Source organism: Hyla sarda, chromosome 3 (assembly GCF_029499605.1).
Source record: "Hyla sarda isolate aHylSar1 chromosome 3, aHylSar1.hap1, whole genome shotgun sequence".
Classification (NCBI taxonomy): Eukaryota; Metazoa; Chordata; class Amphibia; order Anura; family Hylidae; genus Hyla; species Hyla sarda.
Window position 1 is genome coordinate 261615886 of NC_079191.1, and position 22424 is coordinate 261638309.

At 43.3% G+C, this 22424-nt stretch overlaps 1 protein-coding gene across 2 annotated transcripts in view; it reads right to left on the bottom strand.

Annotated features, from left to right (window-relative positions):
• Positions 1-22424, bottom strand: part of ARHGAP18 (Rho GTPase activating protein 18) — a 108259-nt gene that overhangs the window by 80114 nt on the left and 5721 nt on the right. The window contains exon 1 of one of the 2 annotated variants that reach the window (XM_056566527.1): positions 18052-18205. The exons of the other annotated variant lie outside the window; for it this stretch is intronic. The gene's annotated coding sequence lies outside the window, so the exon portion shown is untranslated. Of the gene's footprint in view, positions 1-18051; positions 18206-22424 lie in introns of those variants that run through there. 2 annotated transcript variants of the gene reach the window in all.

Below are 22424 nucleotides of genomic sequence, written 5' to 3' on the forward strand. Positions count from 1 at the left end.
TTGCTTCCTGAGTGGACAGTGTGATTTCACAGAAGTGTGATTGACTTGGAGTTACATTGTGTTGTTTAAGTGTTACCTTTATTTTTTTGAGCAGTGTATTTTACTTAAAGGGGTACTCCGGCGCTAAGACATCTTATCCCCTATCCAAAGGATAGGGGATAAGATGCCTGATTGCGGGGGTCCCGCTATTGGGGACCCCCGTGATCTTGCACGCAGCACCCAGTTAGAATCAGTCCCCAGAGCACGTTCGCTCCGGGTCTGATTACTAGTGATAATGGGGGCCGGAGCATTGTGACGTCACGGCCCCGCCCCTGAATGCAAGCCTATTTGAGGGGGCGTACAGCAGCTGATAAGTACTAGAAGGATTAAGATATTTAAATAGAAGTAATTTACAAATCTGTTTAAACTGCATAAGTTGATTTTAAAAAAATAATAATAATTTCCAGTGGAGCACCCCTTTAAAGAGTCACTCGCACAAAAAGGTTTAATCTGGACCAATTATGGTCCTCAGTCGTACCACACGTTCAACACTGAGCCTGAGAATTTAACAATTTGTCATAGGCTGGGTTCACACTAGTGTAATACGGACTTATTTTTGCATTTGTAATACAGCAGCAAGTCCTCAGCTCGACTGAGGGTCTGTTGACCCAAATTGACAGCTGTCAGAGTCATAAGGACCACTGTCAGGCCAGGACTTGAAGTAACTTACGTTGTACACAGGGGTGGTCCTGCTAATGGAAATGGTGTTCATGCTGTGGAAAAAGTGCAGGAACTCAGTTCCCACGCGTTCCTGCAGGACTTGAGCCCTGGTTGTACATTTTTATAAATATTTTTAATCAAACACTGTAATTCTAACCATATCTAACCAATGCAAAAGAGAAGTAAGTCGCTCTCACCCAATTGTAGTGAAGTTCATATTCAATGAATTTATTCAAAGCATGCGTGCAGATGTACAGTGAAGCACATGCAGGGAGGGAGAGGAGACACTCTCAGACATGGGGGTATACCACAGAAGGCTACTAGTTTCACATCATGGAGACGCTTCTTCCAGCCCAGGTACACCCTCGAGGAGATTCCTTCTGTGTATCCAGTGTGTAGGGAGTTTAACCCTTTGGCTAGCAGAGTGCAGCAGTGCCTCATTGCCTTTGTTTCTACATTGTTGCTAACCATATCTAAACCAAAAGGGAAGGCAAAATCCTGCACACATGAAAAGCATTTTTATGAAGACTGAGGACATCAGGTAGCGCCTGGATTGTAGATGTGCGACGTGGGTGGGTGATGTGAACTTAGCCGAAGTGCATTGTAGGATTACATGAACCTGTGCAGAAAGGGTCTACAATCTATTATTTTCTGTATTTGATCCTGTTTTTCCCTAAACAGATATAAATAGGATGGTAATACTGTAGATAAATATACCCCAGCCATTAATTACTGTTATACCTATGATCAGGTGTGTTTGGATAGACAACATACAGTAAGAATATAAGCACAGGATGTACAGGTCTGAGGCATAAATCGTACAGGTGCAAATTATATTATTTCATAAGCCAAACAAACATTGCATCACTAATAGCCAATGCTTCCTTTTATTTTGGTAGGGTTTTTTCTTCTGGTGCTCTTCACATAAAAATCATGTTAAGGTTATAATGTGAAAAAATGCAGAGCTTCTATGGGAGCAACATTCTACAAAAAACACCATACTCAAGCTGCATTGTAAGTAGTGTGTCATATTTTCTATTTCATTATATACTTACTATACTCAAACTACTATGTCTATGGCTATGTGCATTATAGCTTCATACAGAAACTATATTACCTGCCAAAATGGGATTATATTCCATTATGTCCAAGCAGATCTTGGCACCCCAACATATATGCCTATGATATGCTTGCATCATGTGCCATATGCTCCCAAATGATGTAACCAAGACATGTCAAAACAAATTATCAGGAATGATTACTATATTTAGATCTCTGGGCAACAAACTATAAGTATGATGTAAAGGAATATTTAACCATACTATACAAGATTTAATAGGTCCCATAAGACAATACACAATCTGAGAGGTGGATATGCATTTTGTAATCAAACTGTTCTAAAGCTCAGAATGTTTTTTTATCAGCAACTACATCTGAGCCTCTCTATAGACAATAAGGCAAGGGTAAACGATCATGATTAACCCCTTAAGGACTCAGCCCATTTGGACCTTAAGGACTAAGACAATTTTATTTTTCCATTTTTGTTTTTTCCTCCTCCCCTTCAAAAAATCATAACTCTTCTATATTTTCATCCACAGACTAGTATGAGGACTTGTTTTTTGTGTGACCAGTTGTCCGTTGTAATGCCATCACTCACTTTACCATAAAATGTATGGCGTAACCAAAAAAATACTATTTGTGTGGGGAAATTAAAAAGAAAACCGCAATTTTGCAAATTTTGGAAGGTTTTGTTTTCACGCCGTACAATTTATGGTAAAAAGGACATGAAAATTCTCTGGGTCAATACTATTAAAATGACTGTTGCGCTTAAAAAAAAAAACGCAAACTTTTTAACCAAAATAGTACGTTTAAAATCCCCCTATTTTGAAGGCCTATAACTTTTAAATTTTTCCGTATAAGCGGTGGTATGAGGGCTCATTTTTTGCGCCGTGATCTGTACTTTTTATTAATATCATATTTGCTTATACGAAACTTTTATTACATTTTTTATAAATTTTTTTTGGAATAAAATGTTATAAAAAAGCAGCTATTTTGGACTTTTTTTTTTACGTTCACGCCATTCACCGTACGGGATCATTTACATTTTATTTTAATAGTTCACATATTTACGCACGCGGCGATACCAAATATGTATATAAAATAAATAAAAATGAAACTTTTTGGGGGTAAAATAGGGAAAATGGGACAATTTACGTTTTTATTGGGGGAGGGGGTTTTTCACATTTTTTTACTTAATTTTTTTACTTTTATTTTTACACTCTTATAGTCCCCATAGGGGACTATTTATAGCAACCATTCGATTGCTAATGCTGTTCAGTGCAATGTATAGGACACAGCACTGATCAGCATTATCGGGAAGGCAGATCAGAGCAGACGAAGCCAGGTGAGGGGACCTTGGTCTGCCGTGCAGGATGATTGGATCGCCGCGGCAGCGCTGTGGGCGATCTGATCATCCTGTTAAGTGACCGCGATGCTGCAGATGCCGTGATCTGTATTGAAGGCATGGCATCTGAGGGGTTAATGGTGGACATCCGCGGGATCGCGGGTGTCCGCCATTACCAGCGGGTCCCTGGCTGCGATCCACAGCCAGGACCTGCCGCGCATGATGCCGGCTCCGATGCCCGTGGTTATGCTCAGGACGTAAATGTACGTCCTGGTGGGTTAAGTACCACATCACCAGGAAGTACATTTACGTCCTGCGTCGTTAAGGGGTTAAAAGGGTACTCCGCCCCTAGACATCTTATCCCCTATCCAAAGCATAGGGGATAAAGATGTGTGATCGCGGGGATCCTGCAGCTGGGACCAGCGCAACCTCTGTGCAGCACCTGGCATTCGTTTAGAACGCTGGGTGCAGGTGGCGTGATGTCACGCCACACCCCCTCAATGCAAGTCTATGGGAGGGAGCGTGGCGTGACATCACAAGGGGCGTGTTCGTGACGTCAAGACCCCCGCCGCCTGCTCCAAGCGTTCAGAACAAAATGTTCTGAATGCTGGGGCAGCGGAGTACCCCTTTAATAGGGTATTTCAGTGATAGAAAATGTAATGCCCAAGTTTACTTTCTGTAACGTGTTGTACCCGTAAGAAATGCACACTTAGCCAATCAGTTGAAAAGGACGTTCCTACAATGCAAGGTGTTGGAATGGCAGCTGTGTGTGAACAGAGAAGGCAAGTACGGTTTATTTTTTTACATGCGGTTTCCTGACCAGACCTAAAACCGTAGTATACTACAGTTTTAGGTCCGGTCACAAAACCGGTTAAAAATGAACCGACCGGAGTCACCGTTTGACTCCGGTCGGCTCATTGAAGTAAATGGAGTTTAGAGCTGGTCTGGCTGGGGTATGGGAGAGCACGGCGGGTTGCCCCTCCCCCAGCCGGATATGGCACCCGTAATGTAAAAACGAAGTGTGAATGCAGCCTAAGTAGACTGTATACCTTCATACAATAGGCATTCAATTACCAAAATACTGCTTCTGCTGCTACTACTACGAGAAAAAAATATCACCATATATATTACAATTGTTACAAACCCCACTGCACTGAGATCAACAAAAATGTATACAGTGGTCCATCAACATACGATGGTAATTCGTTCCAAACGAGCCATCGTTTGTCGAACCCATCATATGTTGAGGGATTTGTGCAATGTAAAGTATAGGAAGCTGTACTCACATGTCCCCGCCGCTCGAGATGGTGTCCCCGCCGCTTCCGATGGTGACCCCGGCCTCCGCTGGGCTCTCCGCTGTCTTTTCTGGTCCTCTGCTGTTTTCTCCGGTCCTCTTCTGTCTTCCGCAAGGCCTTACTGGGCCTGCGTAGCAACGTCATTACGCCGCTGCGTACGCCATTCCTATTGGATGACGTACGCAGCAGCGTATGGACGTCATCGGAGAGGGCCGAGAAGACACCGGAAGACCAGCGCTGGACCCGGAGGGCACCCCGGAGCATCGTGGAGGGGTAAGTAATACTTACCGCACCACACGGGGAACATTAAGCTGCTATCCGGCAGCAGCTTAAGCATTTGGCACGGCCGGATAGCACTTAATGCGATGGCCCCAACATAAAAAAGCATTGTATGTCGATGCTGACATCGACATGCGATGGCCTCTGAGAGGCCATCGTATGTCGATTTCATCATATGTCGGGGCCATCGTAGGTCGGGGGGGGGGGTCACTGTATGTATGTATATATATATATATACACATACATACATACATACACACACCACATAATACTGCAACACCATAATCATAAACTACCACCAATATATATGAATAGTGATACCTATAAATAGCATACTGTTACTTATTAAAACCCAGTACACTAAGGCCAATATCACTTGTACCAACACTATACAAGGGATTATCCCCACATCCTGACTACATATTACCACCACCTATTAACTAAAAAATACTACCAATACTGCTACTGAATAACAATCATTATATACAGACCAATATTACCCCAACATAATGACCATATTGGGAGAGATTTATCAAAATCTGTCCAGAGGAAAAGTTGCTGAGTTGCCCATAGCAACCAATCAGATGGCTACTTTAATTTTTAACAAGGCCTCTGCAAAATGAAAGAAGCGATCTGATTGGTTGCTATGGTCAACTCGGCAACTTTTCCTCTGGACAGGTTTTGATAAATCTACCCCATTGTGATTACAGTCAAATATATCCAGTGACTTACAGGGGACATGTTCTCTGTTGGACAAATACCTTAGGCTCAATTTTCAAACACTACCCTCACATTTGCCCCACCCAGAGTGTATTATACGGTAATAATGCCCCCCTTGGTAGGTGCCCCCTAGTAGGTAGAGCTGCACCATAGTAAGCCGAGCTGACCTACATTGTTGTAAATTTATTATAAAGGAAAAAGTAACATTTTGGACATAAGTATTCAGACCCTTTACTTTGACAGTTATTTATCTCTGGCTCCTCCCATTTCTCTTGATCATCTCTGAGATGTTTCTACACCTTGATTGGAGTCACTGGTGAAAAATGTACTGGACGAAAAACTATCTGAGCTCCGAAGATTTTGTATGCAGATGTGGAGAAACTTCTGTAAGGTCAACCATGATTGCAGCATTTCACAATCTGGGCTTCATGCAGCTAGAAAGAAGCCTCAGTAAAAGATGCATGAAAGCCTCTCAGGAGTTTGCACACAGAAAGAAAGATCGAGAGGATCTGCAGGGAAGAATGGTAGAAAACCCCAAAATCCAGGTCAACTATTGTAGCATCATACACAAGAAGACTGGATGCTGTAATGATGGCCAAAGGGGCTTTAATTTAGTATTAAAGAGTGCCTGTCTTAAAACCATATTTTCTAAACTAATTTAGATTATATTCCCTAACTACTCCTAACACTTCTCCTGCCCTTAAATTTTTTTTCAAAGCTTTAAAAAGCTGTGTATCATACCTTTCCCCTTGCTGACATTGTGTGAGCTCCCAGCAGGAAAAAGTGGGCGTTCCCCAGAAGGCGTAACGTCATTGAAGCCTGCGAGAGCTGTGCCTCACCATGCCTGGCACGCACTTCCTGAGTTTGGTCTTCTGCCAGTCCAGGAGGAGACCAAACTGTTTGATTTGCTGGCCACCTAGTGGCCATTTCTTTCAGTCACATTTAAAAACATAAGGGTTCAAAAAGTAAACAGCAAAGTGTCTTATAATTACATAAGGAACAATATAATAAAAGTTTAGTTTGGTGTAAGATACTCTAAGTATAGGGTCTGAATACTGTAGTTACGTATGTGGACCTTTCCAAGTTATGTGATAATGTCAAAATAAAGGGAACACTAGGATAACACATCCTAGATCTGAATGAATGAACTAATCGAATGAAATACTTTCGTCTTTACATAGTTGAATGTGCTGACAACAAAATCACAAAAATTATCAATGGAAATCAAATTTATCAACCCATGGAGGTCTGGATATGGAGTCACACTCAAAATCAAAGTGGAAAACAACACTACAGGCTGATCCAACTTTGATGTAATGTCCTTAAAGGGGTACTCTGCCCCTAGACATTTTATCCCCTATCCAAAATGATAGGGGATAAGATGTCAGATCGCCGGGGTCCCGCTGCTGGGGAACCCTGGGATCTACCATGCGGCACCCACCTTTAGCGGCTTCCAGAACCACTGACGTCACGATCTTCCGTACCCGTGGTCGAGATGGACTCAGCCCGAGGACCTCCAGCGGTTCCGGAAGCCGCTAAAGGTGGATGCCGCATGGTAGATCCCGGGGGTCCCCAGCAGCAGGACCCCGGCGATCTGACATCTTAACCCCTATCCTTTGGATAGGGGATAAGATGTCTAGGGGCAGAGTACCCTTTAAAACAAGTCAAAATGAGGCTCAGTAGTGTGTGTTGCCTCCACATGCCCGTATGACCTCCCAACAACGCCTGGGCATTCTCCTGATGAGGTAGCTGGACTAAAGCATCTGCCAACTCCTGGACAGTCTGTGGTGCAATGTGGCGTTGGTGGATGGAGCGAGATATGATGTCCCAGATGTTCTTGATTAGATTCAGGACTGGAGAACGGGTGGCCCAGTCCATAGCATCAATGCCTTCTTTTGCAGGAACTGGTGACACACTCCAGCCAAATGAGGTCTAGCAACCACACCAGCATATGGTCTCACAAGGGGTCGGAGGATTACATCTCGGTACCTAACGGCAGTCAGGCTTCCTCTGGCAAGCACATGGAGGGCAAGGCGGCCCCCCAAAGAAATGTCACCCCACACCATTACTGACCCACCTCCAAACCGGTCATGCTGGAGGATGTTGCAGGCAGCAGAACGTTTTCCACGGTGTCTCCAGACTCTGTCACATCTGTCACATGTGCTCAGTGTGAACCTGCTTTCATCTGTAAAGAGCACAGGGCGCCAGACAGGAATTTGCCAATCTTGGTGTTCTCTTGCAAATGCCAAACATCCTGCATTGTGTTGGGTTATAAGCACAACCCCCACCTGTGGATGTCGGGCCCTCATACCACCCTCATGGAGTCTGTTTCTGACCGTTTGAGTGGACACATGCACATTTGTGGCCTGCTGGAGGTCATTTTGCAGGGCTCTGGCAGTGCTCCTCCTTGCACTATGGCGGAGGTAGCAGTCCTGCTACTGGTTTGTTGCCCTCCTACACCTCCTTCATGTCCCCTGATGTACTGGCCTGTCTCCTGGTAGCACCTCCATGCTCTGGACCCTATGCTGACAGACACAGCAAACCTTCTTGCCACAGCTCACATTGATGTGCCATCCTGGATGAGCTGTACTACCTGAGCTGCTTGAGTGGGTTGTAGACTCCGTCTCATGCTACCACTAAAGTGAAAGCACAGACTTTTCATTCAAAAGTGACCAAATCATCAGCAAGGAAGTATAGGTACTGAGAAATGGTCTGTGGTCACCACCTGCAGAACCACTCCCTTATTGGGGGTGTCTTTCTAATTGCCTATAATTTCCACCTGTTGTCTGTTCCATTTGCACAACAGCATGTGAAATTTATGGTCAATCAGTGTTGCTTCCTGAGTGGACAGTGTGATTTCACAGAAGTGTGATTGACTTGGAGTTACATTGTGTTGTTTAAGTGTTCCCTTTATTTTTGAGCAGTGTATTACAGAGGGATCTTATGAAGCTGGAGGCTTGGCCACAGACATGGAAAATTAAGTCTAATGTGGATAAATGTAATGTTATGCACTTGAGCTGTAAAAACTACATGTACAATTATGTGCTAAATGATAAACTACTGGGTAAAATCGCTACCAAAGAGAACTTGTGGGTATTGGTGGACCAGTGCCAGGCAGCGGCTTCCAAGGCTAATACAATCATGGGATGTATGAAGAGAGGCATAGAGGCTCATGAGAAGAACATAGTTTTGCCTCTGTATATATCACTAGTCAGACTACATATAGAGTAGAGGAGAGCGACCAAGGTAATTAAAGAAATGGCTGGATTACAGTACCGAGACAGGTTATCATGCCTGGTGTTATTTGGTATGAATTGACAGCACAGAGATCTTTCTAGTGATTTTTTTATACCTAGGCCGGGAACCATAACAAGGTGGAATCCTTTATGTCTAGAGTAAAGACCATCGTCACAGATAGAGATTCTTTACTGTAAAAGCAGTGACACTATTGAATTCTCTGCCCCATGATATTGTGTTGTCCGACTCCATGAACAAGTTCAAGGGGGGCCTGGATGTTTTGCTTAAAAATGTTACTGGATACTAGATTTAAGGAAACCGGGCATTGATTCAAGATTTTTTTTTCACTCTACCTTTGGATTAACATAGTAACGTTATAGATTGAAGTTGATGAACTCTTGGAATGTTTTAACCTTATGAACTATGTTATATTTTGCCTTTTCCTTATGTTTAATAAATTAGCAAAGCATATATACTCGAGTATAAGCCGACCCGAATATAAGCCGAGGGCCCCAAAAACCCAGGAAAAGTTATTGACTCAACTATAAGCCTATGGTGGGAAATACATCATCCCCCCTGTCATCATCCAGACCCTCGTCATCATCCCCCCTTCATCATCACCGCCTGTCATCACCGCCTGTCATCATCCCCCCCTTCATCATCCCCCCCTTCATCATCCCCCCCCTTCATCATCCCCCCCCTTCATCACCACCGCCTGTCATCATCACCCTGCCTGTCATCATCACCACCACCGCCTGTCATCATCCCACCCCCCCTTCATCACTGCCTGTCATCATCCCCTTGTCATCATCCCACACCCCCCCCTTCATCATCACCGCCTGTCATCATCCCCCTGTCATCATCCCACACCCCCCCCTTCATCATCACCGCCTGTCATCATCCCCCTGCCATCATCACACCCCCCCCTTCATCATCCCCCCTTCATTACCGCCTGTCATCATCCCCTTGTCATCATCCCACACCCCTCTTCATCATCACCGCCTGCCATCATCCCCTTGTCATCATCCCACACCCCCTTCATCATCACCACCTGTCATCAGCCCCCTGCCCCCCCTTCATCATCACCGCTTGTCAATGTCTGATTTAACAGTGGTCTTCAACCTGCGGACCTCCAGATGTTCCAAAACTACAACTCCCAGCATGCCCGGATGGGCATGCTGGGAGTTGTAGTTTTGAAACATCTGGAGGTCCGCAGGTTGAAGAGCACTGCGGCCTTCGACATCATCCAGACCCCCCCCCCTCACCCCCTTTAGTTTTGTACTCACCTACGCTCGGCGGTATATTAGGGTGAGCTGGTCCGAGCCATCTGTGCTGCAGGGACAGTCCGGTGGGGAGGGATAGCCTTTTAGGGCTGTCCATCTTCACCGGGTGGGGGCCTCTTCTCCGCGCTTCGGGCCCGGCCCCGGAATAGTCCCATTGCCTTGACGACGACGCACAGTGACGTTCATGAGCAACGTCCCTGTGCGTCGTCGTCAAGGCAACGTCTCTATTCCGGGCCCGAAGCGTGGAGAAGAGGCCCCCCCGGTGAAGATGGACAGCCAGGAACGACTATCCCTCCCCACCGGACGGTCCCTGCAGCACAGATGGCTCGGACCAGCTCACCCTAACGTCCCACCGAGCGGAGGGGAGTACAAAACTAAAGGGGTGAGGGGGGGGGGGGGTCTGGATGATGTCGAAGGCCGGAGTGGTCTTCAACCAGCGGACCTCCAGATGTTTCAAAACTACAACTCCTTGCATGCCCGGACAGCCGATGGCTGCCCGGGATTGCTGGGAGTTGTAGTTTTGAAACATCTGGAGGTCTGCAGGTTGAAGACCACTGAGGGCGGAGAGTTCACTCGAGTATAAGCCGAGGGGGGTGTTTTCAGGCCGAAAAATCGTGCTCAAAAACTCGGCTTATACTCTAGTATATACGGTAGTACAATAAGTTAGCTGGAAAAAAAAAGATCTAAACTGGCACTTATTTTAATTAACATTAGGACAATGATGTAAATATTTATTAAACAATAAATAGCAAAAAATAAATAAAAGCAAAAATGTGGTGGCAATGTGTTACTAGTTCTGAACGAACCCCCCTCCGACATGTGCAACCAATAATCATTTTGCAAATATTTTAAACATTCTGTTTCCACTTTGTCATTATGGAGTAGTTTTGTTTTGTTTTGGTACAAGGCTGCAAAATAACAAAATGTGTTAAAGATAAAGTGTCTAAAGACTTTCCAAATGCATTGTATAGAGTTGCCCCCAGTAGGTAGTTGCCCCTTAGCATAGTAGGAGCAAGAGCAGAGTTGGGTATACTTATGATGTGCTGACATCATTTTGAGCACTCGCCATTACTGCCTCCAATGGGAAAGTAGAAGGCACTAGTCTTGTAGGATAGCTTACATAAGGTATGTTCACACAGTGGAATGTATGTGCAGGACTGCAGTAGAGTCAAATTGATTTCAATGGGATTCTGCTGCACTGTGCACATGGTGGAATTTCTGCGGCAGAAATCCTGATTCCGCGGAATGCCATCTATGAAACCAAGCATTCCTAGCGCTCACCAGATCATGCAAATGTGCGTTATGTCTGCCCAGAAATTCCACATATTTTCCATAAAGTGCAAAAAAACTCACTAATAGGACAACAAAGATAAATGGAAATATCTCACAACCACAGCCGAGAAACTTAAAAAGGAGTACTCCTCCCCTATACATCTTATCCCCTATACAAAGGATCTCTGCTGCGGCACCGCAGGCATCAGGTGCACTAAGCAAACTTCACTCCACGCCTGATGACTAGCAATGTGGTGCTAACGTCACGGCCATGCCCCCTTCACGATGCTACGCCTTCCCTCTCAATGCAAGTCTATGGGAGGGGGCGTGATTGCCGCAACTCCTGTTCCCATAGACTTGCAATGAGGGGGCATGGCTATATCACGAGAGGGCGTGGATGTGGTTGTATGTGGTATTGCAATTCTGGATGGAAATAGATATGTTTTTCTATTTCTGAATAACCATTTTAACCCCTTAAGGACTCAGGGTTTTTCCGTTTTTGCACTTTCGTTTTTTCCTCCTTACCTTTTAAAAATCATAACCCTTTCAATTTTCCACCTAAAAATCCATATTATGGCTTATTTTTTGCATCGCCAATTCTACTTTGCAGTGCGATTAGTCATTTTACCCAAAAATGCACGGCGAAACGGAAAAAAAAATCATTGTGCGACAAAATCGAAAAAAAAACGCCATTTTGTAACTTTTGGGGGCTTCCGTTTCTACGCAGTGCATATTTCGGTACAAATTACACCTTATCATTATTCTGTAGGTCCATACGGTTAAAATGATACCCTACTTATATAGGTTTGATTCTGTCGCACTTCTGGAAAAAATCATAACTACATGCAGGAAAATTTATACGTTTAAAAATGTCATCTTCTGACCCCTATAACTTTTTTATTTTTCCATGTACAGGGCGGTATGAGGACTAATGTTTTGCACCGTGATCAGAAGTTTTTAACGGTATGATTTTTGTTTTGATCGGACTTTTTGATCACTTTTTATTCATTTTTTTAATGGTATAAAAAGTGACCAAAATACGCTTTTTTGGACTTTGGAATTTTTTTGCGCGTACGCCATTGACCGTGCGGTTTAATTAATTATATATTTTTATAGTTCGGACATTTACGCACGTGGCGATACCACATATATATTTTTTTTTTATGGGAAAAGGGGGGTGCTTCAAACTTTTATTAGGGAAGGGGTTAAATGACCTTTATTAACGCTTTAAAAAAAAAAAAAATTTGCAGTGTTATAGGTCCCATAGGGACTTATAACACTGCACACACTGATCTCCTATGCTGATCACTGGCATGTATTAACACGCCTGTGATCAGCATTATCGGCACTTGACTGCTCCTGCCTGGATCTCAGGCATGGAGCAGTCATCCGTCGATCGGACTCCGAGGAGGCAGGTAAGGGCCCTCCCAGTGTCCGGTCAGCTGTTCGGGACGCCGCGATTTCACCGCGGCGGTCCCGAACAGCCCGACTAAGCAGCCGGGTCACTTTCAGTTTCACTTTAGAAGCGGCGGTCAGCTTTGACCGCCGCTTCTAAAGGGTTAATACCGCACATCGCCGCGATCGGCGATGTGTGGTATTAGCCGTGGGTCCCGGCCGTTGATGAGCGCCGGGACCGACGCGATATGATGCAGGATCGCGGCGCGATCCCGCTTCATATCGCGTGAGCCGGTGCAGGACGTAAATATACGTCCTGCGTCGTTAAGGGGTTAAAAGACAGGAGAAGAGGACACAGAAGAACCAGTCCTGCTATGCATAACACTCACTGAATGCTATTAACAGAGCCAAGCAGAAGGTCAGGCAACATGGCTTCCCTATAATAATGAACATTGAAATGAAATCAGAAAATAGAAGTAGATTAGGAAAAAAAAAAAAAAAGAGATCTAATATACATATATATATATATATATATATATACACACACATATATATATATATATATATATATATATATATATATATATATATATATATATATATATATATGTGTGTGAGTTTTAATATCTTACTTAACCCCTTCCCTACCCAGGATGCACTGGTAGATCCTGGGTCCTCTCCATTTCCATAACCCGTGGACACTGATCGCGGTGCCGCGCACTATTAACCCTTTAGACGCGGCATTCAAAGTTGACTGCCGCGTCTAAAGTGAAAGCTAATAAGTGCTGTTTAGCTCAGTGGGCTGTTCGGGACCGCTGCTGCAAAATTGCGGCGTCCCAAACAGCTGGAGGACACGAGGAGGGTGCCTTGCCTTCCTCCTCCATGTCCGATCGCTGAATGGCTGCTCTGTGCCTGAAATCCAGGCATGAGCAGTCAAGCGGCAGAAACACTGATCACTGCTATGCTATGGCATAGCATTGAACAGTATGAGAGATCAATGTACTATGGGGGCTATAACATCGCAAAAAAGTGAAAAAAATCACCCCCCTTTTCACATTTAAAAAACAAACAAAAAAAAACGGTGTAAATAAAAATATATATGTGGTATCGCCTCATACAGAAATGTCCGAATTATAAAAATATATCATTCATTAAACCGCACGGTCAATGGCGTACGTGCAAAAAAAATTCCAAAGTCCAAAATAGCGTATTTTTGGTCACTTTTTATACTATGAAAAAAATTTATAAAAAGCGATCAAAAAGTCCAATTAATACAAAAATGGTACTGGTAAAACTTTAAAGTGCTCAGAAGATGACAATTAACTTATAAAATTTTCATGCATGAAGTTATGATTTTTCTCAGAAGTACGACAAAATCAAACCTATATAAGTAGGGTATCATTTTAATCGTATGGACATACAGAATAAAGATCAGATGTCATTTTTACCGAAAAATGTACTACGTAGAAACAGAAGCCCCCAAAAGTATGTTTTTTCTTCAATTTTGTTGCACAATGATTTTTCTTTCCGCTTCGCTGTAGATTTTGGGGTAAAATGACTGATGTAATTACAAAGTAGAGTTGGTGGCACAAAAAATAAGCCATCATATGGACTTTTAGATGCAAAATTGAAAGAGTTATGATTTTTTAAAGGTAAGGAGGAAAAAACAAAAATGCAAAAATGGAAAAACCCCTGGCCTTGAAGGTGACAACTTTCCTGTGCCATTAGTACAGCACAGTATATGAAGAGCTCAAAGTGATACCGAATGCACCTTCAAGCACCTGAAGAATCTTCATGGGCCTACACCATGGATAATAAGTAATGAGTCCATATAAAGAGGAGCCCCTGGCCACAGAATTATTTATAACTCCAAAATCCACAGAATCATTTTACCTTTTGGCCATAAGTTAAAACTTTTACAAATGACGTTCCATCCATTGCCCCATAGGCTAAAATGGGGCACAATGTCAGACCTATGGACCATTCAGATTAGTTGCCCTCCATCGTAGTTTCAAGAGACCAAAAAACACTGCATGCATTTTTTTTTCATTGTCCATTTTAGGAACTGTCCAGAGTAGGAGCAAATCCCCATAGCAAACCTATCCTGCCCTGGACAGTTCTTAAAATGGACAGAGGTGTCAGCAGAGAGCACTGTGGTGAGACAGAAAGGGAATTCAAACAGAAAAGAACTTCCTGCAGCTGTTAAGTACTGCAAGAGTTAAGATTTTTAAATAGAAGTAATTTACAAATCTGTTTAATTTTCTGGCACCAGTTGATTTGAAAAAAAAAAAAATGTTTCCCAGGGAAGTACCCCTTTTAAGGAACTTAAGAGTTTTATTTTTACACAGTTTTTCCCTCTGGGACTAATATAGTAGGACAATACAATAGTGTGTAGTACAAACATGTTTGTGTTCTCAGTAGCCAAATAGAAGCACCTCCATTGTTTTGTTAAGAATGTCTTCAACTATTGAGCAGTGTGTGGACGACCAGCTGCTTCACCTATTGTTTTATAAGGTACATGATTCCATTTATCCTGTTTAAAGTCACGTGATTCTTCGTGTTTACAGTCATAACAAATAATGGAATATATTTTTATATAACGCTTCCTCTGCCTGCAGTCTTCCACCTAAGCTAAGTATACTCTATAAAACAATCAAGCTGTCTCTATGAAGAAAGGGTCAGATAGAAAGGAAATTCAAAAAGAAAAGAGCTTCCTATGGAACATACAGCAGCTGATAAGTACTGGAAGGATTATGATTTTTAAATAGAAGTAATTTACAAATATGTTTAACTTTCTGGAACCAGTTGATCTATAAAATAAATAAATAAAGGGGGAGTACCCCTTTAACCCCTTAAGGACTCAGCCCATTTTGGCCTTAAAGGGGTATTCCGGGCAAAAACATCTTATCCCCTATCCAAATGACTTGCATTGGGCGATGGGGCGTGACATCATGAGGGGTGGGGCTATGACATCACGAGCTCCCGGCGCCGACTCCAGCATTTGGAACAGTTTGTTCCAAACGCTGAGCAGCAGAGTATCCATTTAATAGAGGACCAACCAACCTAATGGTGGAGATACTTACCTACCCACTTTTACTATGTGAGACACCAAGGGGGATATTATTACTCTTTGGTGTTCTATATATAGATGGGGAGATTGTAGAGAGGAGAATGGGTATTGGTGTCACTCTAGAGTAATCGTTGGTATCTACTACTATTTGGTCACACTATGGATAATATTAGGTAAGGGGGGGGATGTCAGGTCACAAATTTGCCCTGGGATTCTAGTTATGCCCCTGGCTCTGAGCATGATCTAGAGCTAACAGATTCTCTTCAACAAGCAGGAAATGCCTGTTCAGCCAAGCACCAACTGTCTGCTACCTGTGCGCAACACGATTATATATATATTATATATTTATTTTCTGTTATTCTTAAAATAAACAACTTACATTTACTATACATTTTTGTGTAACATTGTGCAAGTATAATGTCACAAGAAAAGGTCATGCTCCCCCTTCTATGGTTATATAGTGGCCTCCTTTTTATTAGTCTTGGTTATGTTACCAACCATTGTTACCACACTATTCTTATACACATCTGACTTTACAGGTATATCCTATAACTAAAATAAGCATTCATGTGGGAGTGCAAAGTGCAGACAATATACACATACGGTATAAGCTATATAACTACAAGCCCACACATTCCACATGAAACCTTTGTCCTCTAAGTGAATGCATGAGACAATAAGCAAACAGCCTGTCGGAGGCTTCTCATCACTGATGCACATGTCTCTGCTGTTATCTTCTAGGAAGACATACTGTAAGCAGACACATCAAATTACGTTACATAGATCTCTAAGGGACATCATTTATTTAGATTCATTCACAAAAACAAAACTAAGACATTAAAGTGTACCTGTCGTCAACAAAAACTTTTGATATAATGTAGATAATACCATTATATGTATATTTGTAATATACATTGGTTAAATATTGTGTATATTTTAAGGTGAAAAAATGCTGTCCCTGCAGCGATTGCCTGTGTGTCTCTATGAGGAGTCCAAATACAGGAAGTGAGGGTAGGACAAGCAGGGCTCTGTGCAGGCTCCTGGCTTGTCAATCATCCTCATGTATAAGCAATAGCTGTAGGGACAAAAATATACACTTTTTTTAACCAATGTATATTACAGATATACATATAATCTGTACATTGTATCAAAAGTTTTTGTTGATGACAGGTACACTTTAAAACAACATCACAATAAGACCGCTATGCTCTTTATGCAAGGAAGCCTACACATTAAAGAACTCCTCTGACATGTCTTCTTCCTTAAGAAATACTGAACTATACCCTATGAAATAACTATTTAGGAGCACTAGGTTTTGCCAAGTGGAGTTTAGACCGTATACCAGTGTTTCCCAACCAGGGTGCCTCCAGCTGTTGCAAAACTACAACTCCCAGCTCCCATGCTGATAGTTGTAGTTTTGCAACAGCTGAAGGCACACTGGTTGGAAAACACTGCCCTACAAACAGAGAAAAGAAATGTACAGCTCACCAGTGAGTCACATAACTTCATGCGCCCCCAAATGCCGTCAATTTCAGTTTAGTGCAGTGCTTCTCAACCAGGGTGCCTCCATCTGTTGCAAAACTATAACTTCCAGCAAGCCTGGACAGCCAAAGGCTGGGAGTTGTAGTTTTGCAACAGCTGGAGGCACTCTGGTTGAGAAGCACTGGTCTAGTGCATAGAAAAACAGCTGGAGATTTTGGATAGGAGATAAGAAGTCTATGGCCGGAATGTCCCTTTAAAGGGGTACTCCAGCACTAAGACATCTTATCCCCTATCCAAAGGATAGGGGATAAGATGCCTGATCGCAGGGGTCCCGCCCTGCCCCCTCAATGCAAGCCTATGGGAGGGTGCGTGACAGCTGTCATCACAATGCTCCGGCACCCGTGATTGCCAGTTATCAGACCCGGAGCATACATGCTCCGGGATACTGATTATAACGGGGTGCTGCGTGCAAGATCACGGGGGTCCCCAGCATCGGGACCACCACGATCAGGCATCTTATCCCCTATCCTTTGGATAGGGGATAAGATGTCTTAGCACCGGAGAACCCCTTTAAGTCTATGGAGTCCATGTCCTCCAAGTGGATGGAGTTTGCAGCAAGCCAGTGAGTGAAGCGATAAGCTACACGTTTCCTGACGCTCATTCTAACAATTGGTTGGTATTTGAACAGCCGAACCGATCAAAACTTTTTAACATGTCTCAGTGACAATTCAAAAGTGTTTTTATTTGAAATGAAAGGGACACTTAAAGGTGTGATCCTGCAGTGTTTTTTTTTTTCATGTATACTAGCTGTGGCTTTTTTTCATGGAATCAAAATCTTCATGAAATCCACACTGATTTTATGTTAGGAAGCATATAACATTGATAGATAAGGCCCCTTCAACAATATAAAAATACCTCCGTCATAAACGTCCGTCATCAAGATCTTGAAAATCGGCCATTAACCGTCCGTCAGATAATCCCATTATAGTCTATGGGGGAGATTTATCAAAACCTGTCCACAGGAAAAGTTGCCCAGTTGCCCATAGCAACCAGCTTGTTTCTTTCATTGTTAACAAGGCCTCTGCAAAATGAAAGAAGCAATCTGATTGGTTGCCATGGGCAACTGCACCACTCTTCCTCTACACAACTTTTCATAAATCTTCCCCCCCCCCCTATGGGATTTTTCTAAAAGCCGTTTTAACCCGTTATCAATAAAGGCCGTTATTTTGTGACGGGCGATAGTAACGGGAGAAATAGTGTATGCACTAACGGGTTAAAACGGTTATTAGAAAAATCCCATAGACTATAATGGGATTTTCTAACGGACGATTTTCAAGATTTCTATGAAGGACGTTTATAACGGAGGTACTTTTATAGTGTGAAAGGGGCCTAACTCTATGACCTGCTTTGTTTCGTACGAAAGAGACAACAGGAAACAGCAAGATAACCCCTAAGGGCCCATGCACACTGAGGAAATTCAGCAGTACAAAGTGATACTTCAAGCCATGGGTTTCTGCATGGAGAAGTAAAGGATTTTAAAAGGGGCTATCAAGGAATATAAAAACAGAGCTAATTTTTTCAGATGCTCCCCGTCTGTCTCCAGGTTGGATGTGGTTCTGCAGCTCAGTTCCATTGAAGTGAATGCAGCCAAGTTGTAATACCTCCACCTGGGGACAGACATGGAGCAGTTTTTAAAAGAAATTAGTTCTGTTTTTCTATTCCTCTATAACCCCTTTAACTTTTGTTATCAAATGGTATTACAGGTGGTGTCCACAGACTATTATTCTCTGGTCATCCTTCCTGACTAATGCTTCTCTAGTTTTATGTTCCATTAGTGTCCCTGTCACCACTGGTAGCCTGAGGCAATACCTGCAGCACATTTAGGTTGTACAGGTAGTCCAGTTCCTTGAGGATGGCACATTCATTAAAAGGGGTACTCCACCCCTAGACATCTTATCTATCCAAAGGAACCCTCGCGATCTCTCCTGCAGCACCCCCTGTCATTTGGTGCACGGGACGAGCTTCGCCCTGATGACTGGCGATGAGGGGGCCGGAGGATTGTAACATCACGGCCCCGTCCACTTGTGACGTCACCCCCAGCTCCTTTAATGCAAGTCTGTGGGAGGGGGGCGTGGCGGCCATCACGCCCCCTCCCATAGACTTGCATTGAGGGGGTGGGGCATGACGTCATGATCCTCCAGCCCCTGCTTCGCCAGTCATCAAGCATTAAGGCGAAGCTCCGTGTACCAGATGAAAGGGGGTGCTGCGGAAGAGATCGCAGGGGTTCCCAGCGGCGGTTCCCGCACAGACATCTTGTCACCTATCCTTTGGATAGGGAATAAGATGTCTAGGGGCGGATTACCCCTTTAATGCTGGCACAAGGTTTGCTGTGTCTTCCAGCACAGTCTCAAGAGCACAGAGCAGACACCTGGACACAGGCCATTACATGGGGAAAGCTGGACAGTGACATAGAAGGGCACCAAACCAGCAGCAGGACCAGTATTTGCTCCTTTGTGCATGACAGATTACCTCCAGGGGGCTACTAGTGTTCATTTTTAGGTAACTCCATACGGGTGGCAAAAGGGCTTGACAACCTCTAGTGGGACCTGTGCTCACAATAACACATTCACCATGCAGGTACCGGGGGGAAATCCTCAGGGTCATTGTCAGGCCTCATGCTTTGTGCAGGCAGCTGTGGGTAAGGACAATCCCTGGTCTTATCCAAATAGCACCGCAGAGTCTCCAGGAGCTCATTGATGTCCTTATTCAGGTTGGGAAGCAGTTCCCCCAGTGCATACCCAGATATTGGCATAATTTTATTATTTTTACTTGGATGGCTCACATACAGTATAATAGTATGCTGGGATATGTTTTTACATCCGAACGTGCCCTAATGAAGGATCTGTGCTTGTCTTGGGGCTAAACGGCTATTTTGTGAGATTACTATAATGCTGTGCTATCTTTTTGTGAACTGTTATTTCCTGTTGGATTTCATTCTCAGACTACACATCCCATAGTTCCATGCTTGTAAGTTTGAGGTCACTTTCCTCCCTCCCACACATCAGTCACCCCACCCATTGAAACATGAGTTGCATTCCATTCAAAAGACCAGTGTTTTCTAACCAGGGTGCCTCCAGCTGTTGCAAAATGATTTCTGTCCCCCCCAGAGGTCACTCCACCCATTGAAACAGAAGGGCTCCCTGTCATTACCCGATTAGTGAAGTCACGTATTGACGCATTGCAACCTGGGAAAACCCGAGACCTGAGTAATTTTGTGTGCTTTTAAAAATAAATAGTGGGGCGAAAATCACAGAAGAATGGCGAGACCACCGTCACACACAGGTACAGACACTATATTATTAACTACACTAACTTTACAGCCCCTGTAGCATAGTCAAATAAAAAAAAAATCCTGGAATACTCATACATAAAGATGAAACAATCTGATTGGTTGCTATGAGCAACTGCTCCACATTCCCTCTGCATATGATTTGACAAATCTCCTTCAATTAGGTTATGCAGCTTTTAGAGCGGCTCACAATTAAGACACTTCTGAGGGGCGGCTTCCAAGTACAGTGTTTCCTAACCAGTGCATCTTCAGCTTTTGCATAACTACAGCCAAAGGCTGTCAGGGCATGCGGGGAGTTGCAATTTTGCAACAGCTAGGTGCACACTGGTTGGGAAACACTGTTCTAGTCTTAGTACATTATTTAAATGTAAAAGACAAAATATAGTCACCATGTGCCAAATCACATTTTAATAAATATGTCATTGCGTCCGTCAGGATATTTTCCGTTTTTGCACTTTCGTTTTTTCCTTCTTACCTTTTAAAAAGCATAACCCTTAAAATTTTCCACCTAAAAATCCATATTATGGCTTATTTTTTGCGTCGCCAATTCTACTTTGCAGTGACATTAGTCATTTTACCCAAAAATGCATGGCGAAACGGAAAAAAAATCATTGTGCAACAAAATCGAAGAAAAAACGCTATTTTGTAACTTTTGGGGGCTTCCGTTTCTACACAGTGCATATTTCGGTAAAAATTACACCTTATCATTATTCTGTAGGTCCATACGGTTAAAATGATACCCTACTTATATAGGTTTGATTTTGTCGCACTTCTGGGAAAAATCATAACTACATACAGGAAAATTTATACGTTTAAAAATGTCATCTTCTGACCCCTATAACTTTTTTATTTTTCCATGTACAGGGCGGTATGAGGACTAATTTTTTGCGCCATGATCTGAAGATTTTATCGGTATGAATTTTGTTTTGATCGGACTTTTTGATCACTTTTTATAAATTTTTTAATGGTATAAAAAATGACCAAAAGACGCTTTTTTGGACTTTGGAATTTTTTTGCGCGTACGCCATTGACCGTGCCGTTTAATTAATGATATATTTTTATAGTTCGGACATTTACGCACGCGGCGATACCACATATGTTTATTTATTTTATTTTTTTTACACTGTTATTTTTTTTATGGGAAAAGGGGGGTGATTCAAACTTTTATTAGGGAAGGGGTTAAATGATCTTTATTAACACTTTTTTTTTTACATTTTTTTTGCAGTGTTATATGTCCAATAGGGACCTATAACACGGCACACACTGATCTTTTACACAGATCACAGGCGTGTATTAACACGCCTGTGATCAGTGTTATCGGCGCTTGACTCCTCCTGCCTGGATCTCAGGCACGGAGCAGTCATTCGTCGATCGGACACCGAGGAGGCAGGTAAGGGCCCTCCCGGTGTCCTGTCAGCTGTTCGGGACGCCGCGATTTCACCACGGCGGTCCCGAACAGCCCGACTGAGCAGCCGGGTCACTTTCACTTTCACTTTAGAAGCGGCGGTCAGCTTTGACCGCCGCTTCTAAAGGGTTAATACCGCACATTGCCGCGATCGGCAATGTGTGGTATTAACCGCGGATCCCGGCCGTTGATGAGCGTCGGGACCGACGCTTCATATCGCGGGAGCCGGCGCGTTAAGGGGTTAAACATTGAAAGCCTATCCTATGGAACTACTGCTTGCACAGGTACAGTGGCTCATCCATATAGTCAGTCTCTTGACTGTGATCATCACTGCGTTGTTAAGGGGTTAAACATTGAAAGCCTATCCTATGGAACTACTGCTTGCACAGGTACAGTGGCTCATCCATATAGTCAGTCTCTTGACTGTGATCATCACTGCGTTGTTAAGGGGTTAAACATTGAAAGCCTATCCCATGGAACTACTGCTTGCACAGGTACAGTGGCTCATCCATATAGTCAGTCTCTTGACTGTGA